At 41.4% G+C, this 19,131-nt stretch overlaps 1 protein-coding gene across 1 annotated transcript in view; it reads left to right on the top strand.

Moving 5' to 3' along the window:
- The first annotated feature begins 422 nt into the window (after positions 1–422).
- JAK1 (Janus kinase 1) overlaps positions 423–19,131 on the top strand; it is a 124,716-nt gene continuing 106,007 nt past the window's right edge. The window contains exon 1 of the mRNA XM_033113408.1: positions 423–640. The gene's annotated coding sequence lies outside the window, so the exon portion shown is untranslated. The remainder of the gene's footprint in view (positions 641–19,131) is intronic.

The raw sequence follows: 19,131 nt of genomic DNA, 5'->3' as shown, positions 1-19,131 counted from the left end.
AAGAACTTTAAATACGGAACAGGTTGGATCTAAAGTAACTTGTCAACGTTGGAAGATTTATTTCTTAAGTTCCTGTTGTCAAGTGCTCCACCAGCTTACCTCTTCCTCGGTTAGGATAAGGGGCATCGCAGGGCACAAAGACGTGGACTTGGGAGTGGTCAACCTATGGCCCAAACCTGACAATTGTACATTCCGCGCTGGCGGACCTCTCCTCTCTAGATTAGAGTTTCTAGAAGACGAGGTAAAACCCGGGGAGCTAGGGGTTGGGGCGCGAGCGAAGCCGGATGGGGGCGGGGCGGGAAGGCTGCCAGTGCCGGGGCCTGCGCGTGGGCGGCGCGCCCGCGGCCCCCGCCCCCCCGTTCCGGGGCTGCCGCTCATGACATCAATAGGAGGCGGAGCCGGCCGCGGGGTGGGAGGCGGGTGCGTCGCCGAGCGCAGGCCGCCGCGGCCTCCGAGTACCCAGTAGCCGCAGACAGCGCGGGCCCGCGCCCCAGCCTCAGTCGCCCACCCTGCGCCCCTTCCTCCGCCCCGGGCGCGCGCACGCCGGGGCCCGGAGGGGCTGGCTGCTGAGCGAGCAGGCCTCCCGATCGGGACCCGCGCCGCCACCCGGAGCCCCCGGGCTCAGGCGCACACGGAAGTGGTGAGTGTCACGGAGGGGAGGTGGAGGAGCCTTCGGCGGCTGCGGCGGCAGGGCGAGGGTCGCGGATCCCGGCGCTGGCTGGAGACGCGGCCGCCGCTCTCGGTCCTCGCGCGTCGGGCACCCGGGAGGGCTCCGCGAGCGCGGCGCGGGACTGGGGGCCCGGGTGGAGTGCGGACGTGCGAGTGCGGGCGGGGGATTTCCAGCCGAGCGGAATCGGCGGGTGGCGGGGAGGTCGTGGGGCGGGGGCCCAAGGCGGGGAGGGGAAAGGTTAAGGCTCGCCGCCCCCTCCCCCAGAGCGCACACCAAGTTTTCATAAACAAGCCTGGAACGCTGACATCCTGTTTATACCAGCCTGAGATACAGGCGCTGGCTTGAAGTCTGACGTCCCTCGCTGTTGCACAGAGAACTTGACCGCCAGCTCTCGGGTAGAAGTGCCGGGGGGCGGGAGGAGTTTTTTTTCTGGCCTCAGAACGGAGACTGAGGATCTTAGTGGTTTTCCTCCTTTGATACATATGTCAGTGAGGGAAAGTTTCTAGGATTGTAGGATTTGGGGCCGAGTTTGCGGCGTGGGGTGGTGCGTCTGTGTACTCTGGAAGTGCCCCCTCTTCTTTTTGGTTCTGCTGGGACCCAGGCCCTCGGCAGCCAGAGATAAGGGCGACAGAAGCACCCTGAGCTAGAGGGCCAGGGAAGAGGAACACAGAGAGAGAGCCACCAGGGGAATTGCGAATCCTACTGTACTAACCGAAACGGCTGGTCTCTGGCCCCCTGTCTAATTCCTCAGACCCCATCCGCAGGCGGTCGTCGAGCATCAGAGCGAAATGTAGCTTTAGCAGGAGTAGTAAACTCCCCTCTCAGGTCACTCTCCAAGGTTCCAGGGATGTGGGCTCCTTGGATGTGTGTTTACCAAGGCATTTCTCTAGGGAGACTAGATAAACGGTGTGATTATTGCCAGGTGTTTTTGCCCATTTTTTTGATTGTCTGTTTTCTGTGAATTCCTGTATGTCCCTGGGGAAGAAGATCCCGGGTCTGCCACTTAATACATCGCTATGAGCTGTCTTCTGCCCCTGGTTGGATACATGCTATTAACATTTTCTCTTTCCGTCCTCCCTGCCCCGCTTTCTCCCTCCCTTCTTCTCTCCCTTGTCATAGGTTTTTTTCTCTCAGTGGCAGGAGTTTATAGCTGTATAAAATGGTCATTACTTCTTTCAGGGAGGAAAGCATTAAAAACCTTGGAGAGTTAAGTGATGAGTATAATGCAGAAACAATTAGATGTGATCATGGAGTCTGTTGGCTATTTTTTAAGAAAAGGATTGGAGTTAATGGGCATATGATATGCACAGTGGAAAATTTTTAAATCTTTTTTAAAAAAGATTTTATTAAAATACAGCTAACATACAATGTTAAATATCATTCCAAGTGTACATCATAGTTATTCAATAGTACCCACCTGGCACTATACATAGTTATTACTACATTGTTGATTATATTCCCTATGCTAAATGAGTGATCACCATGATAAGTCCAGCAACCATCTGACACCGTGCTATGTCATCACAATATTATTGACCATGTTTCCTATGCTGTATATTACATCCCCATGAATTATTTGTTTTATACCTGGAACTTTGAACCTCTTAGTCCCCTTTATCTTTCCCCCTTTTTAAATTTGTCAATTACAGTTGACATTCAATATTATATTAATTTCAGGTGTACAGTGTAGTAGTTAGACATTTACACAGAAATAAATTTTTAAATGAGCATTTTAAATTGATTAAAGCTTTGTTCTTTGTTTCCAAAACACCTTTCTGTGTTGTTTTTTGCTTTTGTTTTGGTGACTGATGTTTTCCAAGACTGGCGAGTTGTTTTCACTGAAGGATCAGTGTGTTCTTTTGTACTTTGTGGTGAAGGTTAATGGAGACCACGAGGGTACCAGAAACTTTGGGTCCAATATGCTTTGCAGTAGAGAGAAAGTCTCCTCTATGTATAGATCAAGATCACGTTTAAAGACATAAGTACATCATCCCTGAGTGTGGACATTATGAATAGGAATAATCATAACCTCTTTTTAATTCTACACATCATATTAACTAAGTACTTTTACTATATGTTAGTTTCTCTTAAAATAGCTGCAAAAATGTATTTTTTAATACTAGGATTGCAGTGTGACACTACATTAAATAAAAACCAGTTTAAATAGTTATCCTAGTCTACTACCATTGGGAAATGATAATAGAGGGTGAATAAATTATATAATACATACATAGATAAAATATTCAAACATTCTCAAAATATAACTACGTTTCAATTTGCTGTAATTTAGGCAGTCTAATATCAGTTTGGCTGATGTTATGCTGTAATTATCTCTTTCTGATCATTTGGTGTCCACATTTACAGATTTAAGGTGTTAAAAGGAGTTAGGTTGCAAAATCTTTTCTAAATTTGCTAAAAAGCTGGTGAAAATAAGGAATTTTGAGGGTGGAGTTGATTTTGCAGGAACAGAAACTCAGATTAAATGGCGTGAAGAAGCTTTAACTGAGTGTCTATGTAGAATTGTGAGGTTTGTTACATTAGATTCTGGGTTCACAAACACTAGTGGTTCAGACCGCAAAATCTAGTAATGTTCCAAAGTTATCGCTGAGTTTCTTCTGAATAGCTTTAAGTAATACTTATTTGGATAGAAACCCAGCTGAAGCAAATATTGAGAACATGTATAGGTTTATACTCATTTTTATAGAGGGAACAGTAGGGTATAACTGCATTAATAAGGTTTATTAGCAAAAACCAATATCTTTTTACTAACTCCTCTGTGTTTTTTTCCTCCTAAATACACACATATCATTTTGTATATCTTTATTTTGCATGTCCTTACTATGTTCTAAGGAGACAATAAGCTTTTAGATTTATCGCCTGAGATAATATTTGTACAGGGAGATTTTCTTGTCCAGTCCACATTTAAAAGAATTTTTTTAAGTGGATAGGGAATTGGTTAATTAACTGAATCTCGCTGAGCAAGCAGCATGTGATACTCTGTGATTTATGTGGCTCAATGATATATGGAGCCTTGTCAAGAGTAGAGGTGCCAAAAGGAATGTCTCAGATTATTTTAGAGCAGTGTTTTTTCACGAGATACGATTTTTGCGCCCAAGGAGATGTTTGTAGTTTTTGGAGACGTATTTCATTGTTATAATTTAGGGAGTGGATGTGGGAGGAGGCAGTGTTAATTGCATATAGGGAGTAGAGGCCAAGTGCTACTAAACATCCTATAATGTGTGGGGCAGCCCCCAACAACAAACAGTTATGTGCCTCAAAATGTCAGTAGTTCTGGGGTTGAGAAATCCTGTTTTGGAAAGCCAGGTGGGGAACAAGAAGATCCAGGCTTCTGTCATGGCCAATTATTTCACTTCAGCTCCTGTTTTCCTTTTCTGGAAAATGGAACTAAAAATATCCACCTTGGCCATCTCACAGAGTTGTTGGGGGAAAATCAGGTAAATAATGCATGGAAACTGAGTGCTGCACAAATTATAACTATTATGAAGACACGATTTTTTAAATAAATGAGTTGTTAGATATACTGGTAGTTGAGGAGGAAGGAGGTTAAGGCAATATGTTCAGTGAGCTTGGATGGCCTGGTATTACTGAATTCTTTGTTATTCATTTCTGGGGGCGAAGGATTGTTTTCTCTCTCTTTTTTTTATAAGAAGGGCGCAGCTCACCGTGGCCCATGTAGGGATCAAACCGGCAACCTTGGTGTTATCAGCACCACGCTCTAACCAACTGAGCTAACCAGCCACCCTGTGAAGGATTTTTTTAAATGTAGTTTTCTTACGATTAGAACATAAACATTTTTAGTGCTATAATTTCTTTAAACATAAAGATGATTTTCTCATAACGAGGGAAAACTCAGTGTAGAAAAATTAGAAAACAGGAAAGTAGAAAGTAGAGAAAAGTCATCTATGGTCTCTATTTCCTTTCCCATTAAAGAAAATCAAGTTCTTACCAATTTTTCTAGAAGAGTTAATGATGGAAAAAGGGGGAGCAGTTGGTGACTAAGGGAGGTGCTGTTTGTTTCTATGCCCTTCATTTTCTCTTTTTTAATGCCTCCGATATACAGGTAAATTCCATTATGTGAGATATTAGAGAAATTGGTTCATTGTTTTGATACTTTGCGGGCTAACCTCCAAGCCCTGTTCTTGTTCGGCATGTTGTTTCCTCTCTGCTTCTTGTTCTCCCCTGTACTCAGCTAGGTGTGCCCTATTGCTTCCTGTCTTGACACCCTATGGTAGCATGGGGGTTTTAAACAGCTGTCATGTTGAAATAATCGGGTTTCGGGGACAGGAAACTACTTCCTATGAATATTTTTCCCTCTGAAGTGCAGCAGCTTTTTTTTTTAGCAGTTCGAGGCAAGAAGAAAGCATAAAACATTAAGTTCATTTCCATGGTATATTCACTTCTAAGGTTTTATGATCTGTGATTCTTAACAGCTGGCAGTGGCCACACAGTTTTCCTTGGTGGCTCTGCGAGTAAACTGCCCATTCCCAAAGCAAGACCTGCTTTAGTAGCAGGACAAAAATTTCTTTAAGTCTACTTCCGCCAAAAGACAGAGCTGGTCTCTGTTGGGATATTTTTAATCTGTGGTCACTGAATTTACTTAACAGTAATATTCGCACAGCACTTTGTGCGGTCATTTATTCATTCAGTAAATACGTGTTGAGCTGCTGCTATGACTCTCAGAACAAAACAGGTAAAAATTCTTGCCCTGACAGTGTTTACAATCTAGTGGAAGACCCCGCTCATTCAGAGTGTTTTGGTTGCAGATTATACACATACAAGTAAGTACATCCTATTTTGTGATTGTAGAACATTTTCTAGAAACCTTCATGACACTCTTCAAATCTGAGGACTAAGAAGTAGCTTCCCCCTTTCCCCTTTTTTTCTATTCCAGATTAACTCATTCTTTGTATGTACAAACATCTCTTCGGGTACCTACTAAGTTCCTGGCAGGCGGATAAGAAAGTTTACATAATAAGCCTGTTGTTTGCAGCCATCACACAGTGGGGATGATGATGTAGTTGGAATTAAGAAAGCTGGGACCCCTAAAGAGAGCTAAGCCTTACTGGGGGCAAGTGGTGGGTGGAGTGAGAAGTTGCTGTCAGGATTGCAACGGGAACAAGCTCAAAGAAGAGATTTTCTGTAGAATGAAAGCTAGTGAGGAATCTTTGCTCCACGAAAGGTACTTGAACTCTTCAAGGAAAGAGTTACTTCAGAGGATTTGGGAGAGGAGGCTGCCTCTGTGAAACCTGAAAAAAGGAAACCTCACACACTGTTGATGGGACTGTAAATTGGTGCAGCCATTGTGGAAAACAGTATGGAGGTTCCTGAAAACATTAAGAATGGAATTGCCACATGACGCCACAATCCCTCTCTTGGGTATCTACCCCCAAAATCTGAAAACATTTCTCCGTAAAGATGTATGTCCTCTGATGTTCATTGCAGCATTATTTACAGTGGCCAAGACATGGAAACAATGACAGTGTTCTTTGATAGATGATTGCATAAAGAAGATGTGGTACAAATACACAATGGCATACTACTGTGCCATAAGAAAAGATGAAATAGTGCCACTTGCGACAACATGAATGGAACTTGAAATTGTTATGCTAAGCTAAATAAGTCAGACAGAAAAATCAAGAACCATATGACTTCACTGATATGTGGGATATAAAACTGAAAGCAACAAAGGAACAAGACAAACAAAAACTTGTAGACACAACAGTTTAGAGGGTAAGGGAAGAGGCGGGACGGTAGAAGAGGGTAAAGGGTCAAATACATGGTGATGGAAGGAGAACTGAGTCTGGGTGGTGAGCACACAATGTGACATATAGATGATGTATTACAGAATTGTACATTTGAAACCTATGTAATTTTACTAACCATTGTCATCCCAATAAATTTAATTTAAAAAAATAAAGAGCTGTGGTTATCTGCAAGGAAGGCAATTAATAACTTGAACCCAGCTGGGGGGTGCTAAATCAGGTCAACTTATACCTCTGGATAGAAAACAGACTGATTTATTTTATTTCAGCCTTGTTTTCCATAATCTGTGTTTTTAGAGGCTCTGGAGCCAAACTGCTTGGTTTGATCATGCCTATGAGAATGTGGGCAAGTTATACCTGCTTCCTTATCCATCCAGTGAACATAAATGTGGTACTTACCTCTAAGATTGTTTTGAGGATTGAATGACTACACCTAACGATTTTGGAATAGTGCAAGGCACATAGTGCGAGCTAAAAATTTGTTAGCTATTTTTTTTGGGGGGGGAGGAACTGGTGAATATGTTATGTGTTGAAAACAAAATAAAGAGCTCAAATTATATTCCGAATGCTTTTTAAGATTGTAGGGAAGTGCAGCCCACTAAATACAAAACAGAGTAGCCGATATCGTCTATAGTAGAAAGGCTTCAAGTAGAAATGGATAAATCAAAAAAAGTTGAGACACTTAGGGAAGGCAGACCCACAAGAGTTTATTATGTAGACAAGCACCAAAGGTGATAGACAAATTAGGTTTTACTCTATTTTTAAGGAAAGATGAGAAACAAGGGTGCCTTTAATTTAACTTTCAATGCCATCCAAAATATATAATTTGGTAGGAATGTATTAGTCTTCCTGGGAAAGTCAATATAAAGGTACTGTGTTGCACTTAGTTAGTCAGTTTACTTAGTAAGTAGTGGGCTCTTGGCAGGGAGGTACAGGCATACCTGTTTGTAAAATAGTGTCTTCAGACTTGTGTGGAAATTAGAAATCTTATAAACCAGATTTGCTGCGTAAGGAATTGTAAGAGTTTAAAGGAAGTCTTAAATATATATTCAATTTCCCATGAATCCTGTTTTATCAGCTTCTATTTCCATAGATGTGTTTATTGTGCTTTCCTAACGCACGATTTACCCAAAATATAAAATAGTAGATAAAGTCAGCCCTTCCTACTAATTATATTTTAAGTGTATCCTTAGTTCCTTCTGTGATGCTTATGTTGCATTTGTTCATATTCTCAAGAACAGTAGTTGCCGCATGGTTGGGGGAGAGCTCTTGATGATATTCTCGTGCTATGTGCTTTGACAGCGAAGGAGTTTGCTCTGTCTTTTCCTGTCTTCCCACTTGAGAAGGAAAAAGACAGCGAAACTCCCTGATTCGTATTTGGGAGGTGGGGCAGTAAGGAGGGAAGTCCAGTTCAAGTGGTGAACAGGCTGGCCTGAGGTATTGAAAAAATACTTAAGGTCTATTATTTTCAGGCACTTTGGGTAACTCAAACAAGATCAAATATATAAAGCAGGAATAGATAAGAACCATTTGTAATTAATGCAAGTCTTGTTTTTAATGGCTTTTTAAAGGGCTTACGGGTATTTTTACTGACAACAATTCATTCAGTTAAGTATAGTTTTATCTGTAGGCTTATTTGCACAGTTAATTTGCTCAGCTTATAGAAAGGTGGTAATTTATAGCAATTTTTTTTAGATTAGTAGAATTAAAAATAATTTTATGTTCCAGTAAGAGAAAAGACAAAAGAAGAAAATCAACGAGAAAACAATCTGCCAAATGTGTATTTTCCTAGTGAAAAATCTTGTTATTAAGCACACACAGGCAGACAGATGTGATTCACATCCTAAAGATACGATCTTTGGCCAGGTACACCTGCAAACCCATTTTAGGGCTGACTCACAAAACACACACTTAAAAAAGTAAGATGAATTATGCCTCAATTTAAAATTGGACTGATTTTGTTCAGTTAAAGCCATTCTGTAAAACTTTATGCAGGACTGTTAGTCACTGCCTATTAGTTATGTAATTGGGAAAATCATTGGATGTATGTTGGTGTCTCCAAAGAACCCCATCTTTGTAATCGTTTAGAATGACCATTCCCTCAGGTTGGTTAGATGTCGGAGGGGGAGGTCAGGGGAAACTCGACTGGTCTGCACGTAAACTGTAAGCCCACTTGATGTATATTTAGGAAGTAGGCCACTTGTGATACACAGACTGACAGAGATAAACACGCTCAGGTTTTTCATGTTTATTCCTTTATTTAACAGTTATCTGTAGATCACGTATTATGTGAGCACAAGACAAGCCCGATTCTTGCCCTCAGGAAGCTTCCTTGCTAGTGGAAAACACAATAATTCAACAGTTACACAACTGTTTGTTACAATTATGTTAAACACCAGGAGAGATGTCTTAGTTTGCTATAAAGCAGAGGAGGGGGTGTAAGAAGGGAGAGGGGTCTCTGAGCTACAGTTTTTTACATTGAAATCTGAAGGGTGAAAGTTAGCCAGGCTGAGAGGGTGAAGAAGTTTTCCAGCCAGGGGGAAACAGCATGTGCAAAGGGCCTGAGGTGGAACTAGCACTCTGCAATGGAGCAGAGAGGACAGATGCCGGCTGCTGCGGTGGCGGGCACTACATCAAGCAGAGCCTTATGGGCCATATTACTTTGGGCTTTATCATAATATAGCAGGGGAAATTGAGGCTTTAAAACAGCATGAGATGATGGGATTTGAGTCATTGTATGAAAACAAGGATTCCACCCCCCATCGCTTCTGCCACTGGAAGCACCTTTCCTCTCTCTCTGCCCCCTCTGCTACCAAATGCCTTGAAAGTGTTCACTGCCTCCCACTCACTCATTCTTTAACCCTTTGCAGCCTGACTGCCACCTCCACACTTTTGAGACTGCTTTTTTGAGTGACCTTCTTGCTGTCACTGTTTGACACCTTTTTTTTCTGCACTTGTTATCTAAAACATTTGAAAACTGCTAAATACTCGCTTCCTGAAAGATGTCTGTCTGGCTTTAAAGACACAATATTTCTTCCTTTCTCTGTCTTTGCTTTCTTCTCTGTGGAGTCTTTCTCTCGTCTCTCCCCTTCCCCCAGTGAAGACTTTCCTAAAGGTTTTGCAAATGGCAGATCTCATTTGTTCCCTAAAATGATGCAGGTGACCTGCTTTCATGTGAGCTTCAGGGATCCCTTTTCTTCATATTCCTCCATCATCACTCTCTGCCTTCCCAAATACTGGTTGAGCAGCTCCAGGCACTATTCAAAGCACTGGAGACACTGGGGAATAACAGGCAAGACCCCTGTCCGAAGGAGCCAACATTTTAAGATGTTAAACATGTTGATAAACAGGCTAATTTCGGGTGGTGATAAGTGCAATAGAGAAAACTAGTAAGGGACCAGGTGGAGAATGCTTAAGTGGGTGGGGGAGGGGCTACCTCTGAGGAAGGGACATTGGAGCTCAGATCAGAATGAGTGACGAGTAGGAGCCAGGCCAGGCCATGATCTGGGGAGGAAGAGTGTGCCAGGCAGGGGGAATAGCACGTGCCTCAGCCCTGCTGGGGTGGGAGTGGGGAGGCAGGCGGGGATTTCATGCTGGGCTCCTTCACCTAGATGTCTTGTTGACACCTCACATTTAACTGCTCCAGAATTGACGTCATCTCGCTTTCCGACCCAGCCATACCAATGGATGATTTCTGTTTCCTCTTAATGCCGTGTCTGTCCTCCACCCTGAAAACCTTAGACCCGTGACCAGAAAATGTCTTCTGTGAAGGGCGAGACAGTAAATATTTTTAGCTTTCAGGACCATGCCACCTCTGTCACCTTTATGCAGTTCCGTTGTTGTAGAACTAAAACAAACATAGACGCTATGTAAACCAACGAGTGTGGCTGTGTTCTGATAACACTTTTTGTATGGACACTGAAATCGGAATTTTGAGTTGTCACAAAATATTCAGTTTCCCATCCATTTAAAAGTGTAAAAATTTGTAGAGCTCCTTGGCTGTACAAAATAGACAGCAGGCCAGATTTGGCGCTTGGCCAAAGTTCGCCGACTGGTACCTCATCTCGATCTCTCCCTTCGCTTGTTCAGCAGACCACAGGGATGGCTGGCCAAGCCCTCTGCGCGCTCCCTCCCAGGATATTGCACTTTTGCTTTCTCACCATTCCTTGCCACTGACCTTGCTTGCTTTTACCTGGGTGATTGCAGTAATCTCCAGTGTAGTCGCCTTGCTTCCTGCCTTTTCCCTCCACACATTGAATAATCTTCCTGCAGCTTGACCCCAGTCATAGGATTTCTTGGCCACGAGCCTTTGGAAGCCCCTCTTGCACAGAAAACAGTCCGCACTCCACCTTAGTGTGATAGTCAAGGCTCCTTGTGATAAGACCTCAACTTTTCAGCTTATTCTCCCATTTCTGTCCTCCTACACTATGCCCAAATCAGTCACTGTTTTATTTTCGACTCTCAGACATTTCTCATATTTTCTACATTCTTCTTCTTTTTCTTCTTCTTGTTCTTCTTTAGCACACTTTGCTCATACCTCATGCTCTCTATCTGTCAAAATTCGATAACTTTCACGGCCCCTTCACATGTCCCTGACCTTTCCGGCAACCCCCAACCGGAGGGAATGTCGACCTGTGGTACTCCGGTGCTGTGCGGCCGGCGCTCTTTTCTGGGGCATCATGCTCTGCCTGTGCTGTGGTTCTTTTGCAGATTTACCTCCTCTATAAAATCCCAGGGTCCTCGAGGACAGGACCTGTCTTATTCATTATAATGTCCCCTTTCACAGTAGGCAACTGGGTTGGGTGTGTATTGACTAAATGCTCAACCCTGCGTAGATACGTGCAATTCGTAGAGGTTCAAAAAGTGGGAATGTTTTCTTAAAGGGAGTTTGGTCAAACTAAATTCTTCCGTAAACTAGTACAGTGTGCGAAAGAGCGCCAAGTATTTTGTAAGCCTTTGGTGATATTCTTGGTCCTGTCATTGGCTTCGATGCATAAGTTCAGGCAAATTATTGATGCTTCTCTTCAGGAATTTCTGTGTTTCCTTTTATAAACAAAGAAAAAAGAGTGCTCTGTGATTCGTCGTGATTCCTGGCCAGAAAGCTCAGAGCCAAGTCATTTGCTTGTTTAGATTCCCGTCTGTTTCCCTTACAATAATCTCCCTGCCTCAGTCTCCCGCCGGATCACTTGTCACATGTACTAAGTTCTCCTTTTAGTGAGTGGTTCCGTTGTATATGTCTTCTATATTTATATAGGTTGCCTCAGCTTTTTTGGGGGGTGGGAAGTGACAGAAATATGAATAATAAATACTGGCCCCTTGGTTTACCCAACTTAAGGGGAAACCAAGATGGTAGAAGATAAATATCTTGGAAGAAACAGGCAAAAAGGATGTGGAGCCATATGGGACTCATGATCTGGGTCTGGTGGAAAATGAGGAAGGCGCTTTATAAGTGTCTTGTAATCTTTTTGGTTACCAGTTACTTGGGGTACGTCATGTTTCCCAGGTTTGTGGGGTGTGAAGCACACCTTCCCAAGTGGGCAGAAGCAGCAGCAAGAGGATGAGACTCAAAATTAGTAAGCTTTTACTTTGTGTCAGCTGTTGGTGCTTTGCATTTGCTACTTAATAGCCAGCGAGTCACATCTTAGTGGCCTCATTTCCTCCATGAGCAAACAAAGCTAATAAATGGCAGAGCTGGAATTCAAATTTGAAGCTCTCTGGCATTAAAAGAAAAACCCCCTTTACTCTCTTCTCCCCTAGCTTTACTGAGGTATAATTGGGAAACCTTTCTCCTCTTAAACAAAAGCCTTTCTACTGTTTTGTCACTTGCCTTTTATTTTTTTCCTTTTTGCTGACGTTGGCCTTTAAAACGAAAACCTATGGAACTTGTTTCTATCCTGTTTTCCGACGCCTGTTGGTGAAGCGGTTTTAGGCTCTTGGAGAATTGTCTCTATGCATCTATATTGTATTTGGTATTGTTAAGTAATGCTGAGTAATAAACAGGATCTGAAAGGATGGGATCTGAAAGGGGGGCAGCTGGGAAGCGAAAGGTGGTAAGACGGGCAGTTGGCTTTTTTCAGCTGTTTTAAAGAGAAGTTAGTATTTTCTTGTGAAAGATTTTTAACATTTTAAATCAAACTTGACTTACTGTTACTTTATATTATGTAAAGTGTATAAACTGGTTATTACATAACATGTCCCATGTTTACCTGTTTGGGTCTGAGTATGCCAGATGGGTTATGAAAAGCATGTTGACCTTGGAACCAGGAAGAGACGGATCGGAGGCTGTCCTCAGCCACTTACCAGCTGTGACATTGGACTTATAAGTGATCTTCAGTTTTTCTCAGCTATGGAATGGATTTAATAGAACCTATCACAAAGGTGGTTTGTGAAGGGTAAATAAGGTAGAACATATGGAATAGTTTCAGGCCGTGCCTGGGATTCAGCAGCATTTAATAAATGTTAGTTACCGACTTCCACCCCAAATACTGCACGTTGCCAGGGAATCTGTAAATGATTATGTAATGTTTACATGTTCATAAGTGGGAACTTTATAGATAGATGTTACTCAAGTTATGAACTTCTGATGCGGGTAGCTCCCTTATGCAAATGCATGGGTTCCCAGAACGAGGAAAGCATCAGTGTACGATAGTGGTTCAGACCCCGATATCTGGAACCTGAGTCTGTGGTTTACCCCGCTTTAGATTACTAGCTGAGTGATCCTGGACAAAGTTATTCAACTTCTTTGTGCCTCCGTTGCCTCATCTGTAAAATGAGGATAATAGTAGCATCTACCTATAGGGTTGTAAGAATTAAATGAGCACCTGTGTGTGTGTGTGTGTGTAGGGTTTGCCACTCTTCTTACTTATCCCTCCTGCCTTCTCTTCCTTGTTTAGCCAGCCCATAAGTCATCTGGAAGTTCCCCGGAATTCTCCCTCATACCTTCTCTCAGGAGAGTACTCTGTACATCACATACCCTCTGTACGTCTCTTCCCTCTGTTTGCATTCCCTTCCTCGTTACTTCATTTTGCTTCAAGCTGTCTTTTTCTCATGTGTAATATATTCTCATCAAGTCCCCTTCCTTGTACTTTCTTGCCTCGACAATTAAAATCTGTTTTTGCTGTATGTGGAAACTGAACATTTTCTAGTCATGACTGAAAAACCCACCTACGTGTTAAGGGTACTTTTCTACCAAGAAAGATGAAAGCCATATAGTTTCAAGCAAATGAATAAAATAAAATACTTTACTGTTTATTGAATGCATACTCTGTGCCAGACATTCAGATCAGTAAAACGAGACGGAGAATGATTGCAAACCATGTTTAAAGGCACCTAGCTTTTAAGTGGGAGAACCTGGATTTGATTGAAACCAGGCCTACCTGGCCCTTGGTCTCAAAATCCCTGAGCTTAGTTGCCTAAAAGCCGACAGGCACCTCCTCACCACTCCGTCTGCACCCCTTAATCACCTACAGTCTGCTTTCCCTCAAGCTCTAGCTTTCCAGATAACAAGATCACTCCTGGTTCTCTGGCTGCAGTCAAATTTTCTGCTCTTTTGGCAGGGTAGGTACAAAGTGTTTCAGATACCTCATGTGTTAAATTGGTCTTTTGTGTTTTGGTTTGAAAACTTCACCACATTTGTAGCTGTGTCTTGGGAGAAAATGTGCTCCAAATTTCAACAACCAACTAGGAATGAATTTTTAAAAAGGTAAGACTGTTTATAAACTAGAGACTACCACTGCGTTTGTTTGTGTGTTACCTGCAGTGATAAGCTTTATATAAAGGCTTATGTGTCATGCCTGAATCAGGCACATTCTGAAATGTACACAGCATTGCACTTACTTGCTTAGCTGTCTGTCCTCATTTGTAGCTGACCTTTGTATCCTGAACCACTATCATTGGGTTTGGCACATAGTATAGAACCTCACAAAGAGATGTATTTAGTACTCTTCAAAAATCAATGGTTCTTCATAGTTTTCTGTATGCCTGACATATTTCAATTAAAAAAAAATCAATGGATAAGAGTCAGGCAACATTGAAAGAGGAATGTTGCCCTACAATTACCAATCAGATGTAAAGACTGCTTATGCTAGGCAGAATTGAGACATTTAAAGGTATTTGGGAACCAGGCACTTCGGAGAATATTGCTTTGATTATTGGGAGGCAAGGAAAGCAGTCAAACGAGTTCCTCCCTGGCTTGGAGTCTTGTTTACTTTTCTCAGGTTAGAACCGATAGCCCTGTTGGTTTCAAGAGATCCTGGAAACAGGTTTGCCACGAAGCTCAGCATATTTGGTTCCAAGTGTATAGACATTTTTCTAGTAAATGCTGTTTAAGGCTTTGTGGCACACAATGGTCATAAATCTTACAATAATTGTAAAAGTTGGAAGAAATCGAAGTTGCTCCGGGTCACTTCCTTCCCCAATTTTGCAACAGAGAAAACTAAGAATCAGAGCACTTCAGTGACTTGCCCAAGATCTGGCCACCACTTTCGTGCTTTTTTTTTTTTTTTTTTTTAATGCAGCATCAGGCTGGCTTTGTGATTGAGTAAACAAATGATGCAGAAGGTAGCCACATAGGGAACTTAGCAGACTAAATACCCATTTGTTCAAGAGTTCTGAGAACTAGCAGATGTATTTGTGGGTAGGAGATTTAGAGATGGTTTAAGAGAAATGAGGATGATGCCGGGTCCAGCCACTGCCGTGGACAGATATTATGAAGGGCAGTGTCTCATGGGAGAAGAACGATCAAGTTGCTGTCTGTGGCCCTTGCCACACTGCAAGTTCCAGCGGGTAGGGACCAAGTCCATCTTGCTTATCCTGATAGTCCTAGCTCAGCCTCAGGCCTGCTATCAAGGAGATGGTCAGTAAAATATTACTGAACACATGAATGCCAAGCATGAGACGCTGACTACGGGTTGATTTTGTGGAAGGCCTATTTATTTGACTGACACTGTATTTTTATGTTGTTTCTTTTACCAAGAGAAACGCCACTTTACAAAGCACCCCTCGTCTAATTAGATCTGTTTTTTTTTTGAGTTTTATTTTTTTATATTAGTTTCCAGTATACAAAACAATGTAATAGACATTTACACCCCTCACAAAGTGATAACCCCTCAATCTACTACCCCTCTGGCATCGTGTATATCTGTTACAGTTCCATTGACTGTATTCCCTACGCTGTACTTTACATCCTGTGACATATATATATATATATATATATATGCACACACACATATATATGTATAATTATAGTTGACATTCAATATTATTCAACTTCAGCTTCAAGTACATAGCGCAGTGGTCAGGCATCTACACAGTCTATGAAGTCCAGTGCCCATCTGGCACTTTACATAATCTTGATCATGTTATTGATTACATTCCCCAAACTGTATTTCATATCCGCGTGGCTGTATAGTGACTACTAATTTGTACTTTTAATCCCTTTACCTTCCTCCCATTCCACACCCCGCCCATCTAGCAACCATCAGGGTTTTTTTTGCCTATATCTCTGAGTCTTATTTCTGTATTGTTTGTTTGTAGCCTAATGAGATCTTAATGGAGGTAACAATTGTATAAAGAACAGCAAAAACAAAGATTTGAGACCTCATTACAGATAAAGAGGTGCTCTCTTGTGTAACTTTCACTTGAGACTTAAGGCAGCTGATTGCTGAGAGGTGAAGCGATTTTGAGCTAGCCCCACACCCTGTGCTGTCCCACTGTGCCCTGGGGCTGCCCCGCTGGTGACTGGTTTTGGGGAATGGCACCTCCCTTTGTTGCAGTGTGCTGCTTGCTGGCCCCTCTGCTGCCACCTGGTTCCACACAGCCTCCCAGACGCTTAGCCTTCAGGCCTGCTGCCTTCTGGTCAAGACCCTGGCCGCACACCTGAGTTAGAATGAGCTGTCCTTTTCTTGTTCTTGCAGCTCATCCTGCCCTCAGCACACTGTCACTGTGAGAACCAAGCCTGAGGAAGTACTTCAGTCAAAGTATTTATGGTTAAAACAGAGCGCCTCCAAGCAGACAGTCTGCTTACCCTGACTTGGGCCTCTGAGGAGAGAAAAGATTTCATTTCCTCTCTTCTTTTGACCGTTTTCTTAAGTCATTAAAAAGCTACAGGCTGCAAATTGAAAATGATCATAGCCTTTCAATTTTATACACGAAAGATATATACTTTGTGGGATCTCCACTGATCTGTATTATGTTTAGTTTCTGTAGACATTAGGCACCTGCATATTTAGTTGTTTCTCTAAAGAATTATTTTTGAATTAACTGTAGATAATTTATTGTCCAATCTATATTCAACAAACTCGTTACAGTTTCATACAGAATACTGTTAATCATCCTTGCATTTACTTCAGAGAAGTTAGGATGTAAGCCTAAGGCAATCATTTGAAATTTGCTATAGCTCCTGAATTCTTCTTTTAAACTTCTATTTAGCATTTTAAAGAAATTAAATAATATATTTGCATTTTAGAAAAATAAAATAAAAATCTGAAGACCTGTCATTCAAACAAACATTTTTGTTAATATTTAGTGTTTATTATTTCAGACTTTGTTTCGTTTTTATGTAGACCTATGAATTAAAAAAAAAAAAATTCAAGGAGATCGTAGAACATAATGCTTTTTTATATTGTGGCTTTTTTTTTTTTTTTTTTTTTTGCCAAGTGACTTTTCACAGTTTTACCCCCATGAAGTAATAATAACTTTTGGCTTGGGTGACGTAACTTCTTATGGTACATAGTTTTCCATAACATGGATAAATGAAAGTTTATTTATATAACTCTCTAATGTGGCACATACATGTTGTTTTTCCTACTATGGATAATCGGTTATAAACAGCTTTGTGCCTCCATTTTGGGGGACTTGACAGCTTTTTTTCCTGAGGAGACTGTAAATGGTATGATCTGAAAGTTTTTCACATTTTAAGATTTTTGGATACTTATTTATGTCATGATTTTAAAAGCATATACTATTTTAACAGAAACATGAAAATCTGTCCAATTGGTTTTCTGGGACAGTAAGTTCTGTAGGTTCCTTGGTGAATATATGGTCCTGGAGACGGCGGGAGATTTTCCCCAGAGCATCATAAACATTCTGGGCAGCCAGATTCCAAGATTTACTCTGCAGGTGTGAGGTGGAAGCCGCCTTAGACAGCAGGAAGATAATCCTGTGGAAGGAGGCAAGCTTTATCGTTTTGTGTTTACCAGGTTGTTGCTGTGAGCCTTGAAAACGCTTCAAGTAAACGCTTCCAAGGACAATGGAGTTTTCTTCCCTCCCTCCCCCTCCCCCTCCCTCTTATGATTAAAGTATCGGCTCCTTATCTTTCAGCATAAAGAAAACCAAAGCAATTTCAGAGGATGAAGTTTTTACTGATTAGTGGTTATAAAGATTTCACATGGATAGTATTCCCAGTGTTCTGAGGTTATTTTATTTGTTAGGTCTGCTTCAGTGAAATCAACAAGACAGGCTAGTTTATCTTTGCAAAAACTTGTGACAACAAGCTCATAACTACACTCCCTGGGGAGTGCAGTTCACTTTTTGAGATTTTGCTTCAGGCATCTCTGTGCAGCTTTATGGTGTGGGCCTTTCAGATTCTAGATATGAAACTGGCTTGACGTTAATCCCTAGCATGACAGCTTTTTAGATATCCTCTTAGCATAAGTCGGACTAACCACGCTCGACACAGTAATTACTTTTCCCTCTGTTTGCTCCTTTCTCCGTGCCTCTTGGTTCATACAGTGGAGTCATTATACCTGGGCAGTCATGAACATTTTTTTCTTCGATTTGTATTTAATAAAAGTCAGCCTTGTCAATAATTAGTGGAAACCCAACCAAGGGAACCTACAGTTAATGGAGCATTGAGTGGAAGAACTGGGAAAGGCGGAAGTTCTTCAAATAAGGCACAGATAAAAGGTCTTATCTGTGTATTATCTTCCTGTTGTTTGCTTAATTGTTAGAATGTTCTATCCAAAGCCTCAGTTTCAGGGTCATATTTAGATACTCTCTTCTATGTTATACTTCAGGTAATTGAGAAACATTTGTATTTCTAAATCTGTCTTATTTCTATATAAAGCTTTTATTCATTGTGTATCTCTCTATAATTTATTATATAGATTGATAATGATTTTTTAAAAATATTCTTTTTCTTCAGAAATATGGTAGTATTCTGGCCTAACATAGTGATGTATTTACCAACTGGAAACATTATTAAATTTGAAATTAAAGTCACCAAATTATGGAATTGTGTACTACTGTTCTAGTAGAGATATATGACACTGCAGATAAAATTCCAGAAGGAGCTACGAAGAGCACATTTTTGTTCGGGGACTTACTGCTCAATGAAATTGCTTTTCTATTGGATGTCTACCATGTTTCCTCGAAAATAAGACCTAGCTGGACCATCAGCTCCAATGCGTCTTTTGGAGCAAAAATTAATACAAGACCCAGTCTTATTTTAATATAAGACCCGGTCTTATATAATATAATATATAATTAATATAATATAAGACTGGGTCTTATATAATATAACAATGTTATATTTATTCTATTAATTTTAATTAATTAAATTATTAAAAATAATTTTTATTGATATAATTATTATATTAATTTTTGCTCCAAAAGACACATTAGAGCTGATGGTCCAGCTAGGTCCTATTTTTGGGGAAACACCATACTTCTTTTCTCCCT

Source organism: Rhinolophus ferrumequinum, chromosome 9 (genome assembly GCF_004115265.2).
Source record: "Rhinolophus ferrumequinum isolate MPI-CBG mRhiFer1 chromosome 9, mRhiFer1_v1.p, whole genome shotgun sequence".
Classification (NCBI taxonomy): Eukaryota; Metazoa; Chordata; class Mammalia; order Chiroptera; family Rhinolophidae; genus Rhinolophus; species Rhinolophus ferrumequinum.
The sequence above is the reverse complement of the archived record's forward strand: the minus strand, read 5'-3'. Positions and strand labels throughout refer to the sequence as shown.